At 41.6% G+C, this 1,809-nt stretch overlaps 1 non-coding gene across 1 annotated transcript; it reads right to left on the bottom strand.

Moving 5' to 3' along the window:
• Nucleotides 1–267: 267 nt before the first annotated feature.
• Nucleotides 268–373, bottom strand: LOC112768207 (small nucleolar RNA R71). Its single transcript, XR_003185644.1, has one exon. It is a non-coding gene; the product is annotated as a small nucleolar RNA R71 (small nucleolar RNA).
• Between the last annotated feature and the right edge of the window lie 1,436 nt (nucleotides 374–1,809).

Genomic DNA, 1,809 nt, shown 5'->3' with positions numbered 1-1,809 from the left:
CTCATCACCCTTGTCTAAAATAATTGTTTCTTTGGAGGGAGTGCACAGGGGGATCCCAATCAACATTTAACAACATTCTTGAGAATCTGTGATATTGTAAAGGTCAATGGTGTTCATCCTGACACCTATAGATTGCTTTTGTTCCCATTCTCTCTCAGGGACAAAGCATCTAAATGGTTAGAATCATTTCCTAAAGAAAGCCTCACTACTTGGGAGGATGTTGTTAAAAAATTCTTGGCAAGATTCTACCCTCCCCAAAGAGTCAATAGATTGAGAGCTGAGGTCCAAACATTCAGAAAAAAAGATGGTGAAACTCTCTATGAAGCATGGGAGAGATATAAGGAGCTGACAAGAAGGTGCCCCCCAGATATGTTCAATGAATGGGTGCAATTGCACATTTTCTATGAAGGATTGAAATATGAATCAAAGCAGGCCGTGGATCATTCTTCAGGAGGTTCCCTCAACAAGAAAAAGACAATTGAAGAAGCCATCAACATCATAGAAACTATGGCCGAGAATGAATTTTTCTATGCCTTTGACAAAAGCAACAATAGAGGAGTGATAGAGCTGAGTCACATGGATGCAATACTAGCTCAGAACAAGTTGATCACCAATCAACTAGCAGAGCTCACCAAGAAGATGGAAAAGAACCAAGTGGCAGCAATCAACACTCAACAACCAGAGGGAATGAGCACAGAAGAAAGAGGAGATTGGGAGCAAGCCAATTATGTTGGAAACTCATCAAGACAGCCCAATGACCCATACTCCGAAACCTATAATCCTGGTTGGAAGAACCACCCAAATTTTGGGTGGGGGAACCAACAAAACCAAAGCCAAGATCATAGACCTCACAACTCCAACCATTACAACAATTCCACTTACCAACAGCCCAACCAAAGATCATACCTACCCACATACAACAACTCTCACCAACCCTCATATCAAGCACAAAATATCCATCCTCAACCCCCAATTCCCAACATGCCACCATCTGAGGATAAACTATCCCGTATTGAGGCCATGCTTGGAGATCTCTGCAAGGAGGTTTAAGACAACAGAACATTCAAAGATGAAGTGAGGGCTAATCTAAAGAACCAAGGAGCGACCATCAAGAAGCTTGAATCTCAAGTAGGATACCTCTCAGCAGATTTCGAAATCCACTGACAGTTTTCCAAGTGACACTGAGAAGAATCCTAGAGGAGAAACAAAGAATGTGAGGTGGGAAGAGTGCAAGGCAATTACTCTAAGAGATGAAGAAATCCTAAGGGAAGAATCTAGCAATCCATCAGAGCACACTCAAGGAGTTCCAAAGGAAAAGTTGGAAGGGATAGAACAAGGAACTAACCCTGCACTAAGGGAGGAGCCAAAGGAGAAGGAAATTCTGAAACCTTATGTGCCAAAAGCACCATTCCCTCAGAGACTCAAGAGTGGTGAGAAAGAGAAGACATACTCTAGATTCCTGGATATATTCAAATCTCTTCATGTCAATATTCCCTTCCTTGAAGCCATCCAACATATGCCCTCATATATCAAGTGCATGAAGGAGTTGTTAACCAAGAAAAATTCATTGAAGGGTGGACAAACAGTAGTGATGACTAAGGAGAGCAGTGCCCTCATCCAGAAAGATTTACCAACTAAGAAGAAAGATCCAGGGAGCTTTCACATCCTTGTGCTATAGGGGACACAATGATTGAGAGATAATTGTGATCTAGGAGCTAGAATAAATCTAATGCCTCTTTTTCTCATGAAAAAGCTGCAAATTAATGAGTTAAAACCCACATATGTGATCCTTCAATTGGCTGACAAGAC

This window comes from Arachis hypogaea, chromosome 17 (genome assembly GCF_003086295.3).
Source record: "Arachis hypogaea cultivar Tifrunner chromosome 17, arahy.Tifrunner.gnm2.J5K5, whole genome shotgun sequence".
Taxonomy (NCBI): domain Eukaryota; kingdom Viridiplantae; phylum Streptophyta; class Magnoliopsida; order Fabales; family Fabaceae; genus Arachis; species Arachis hypogaea.
The sequence above is the reverse complement of the archived record's forward strand: the minus strand, read 5'-3'. Positions and strand labels throughout refer to the sequence as shown.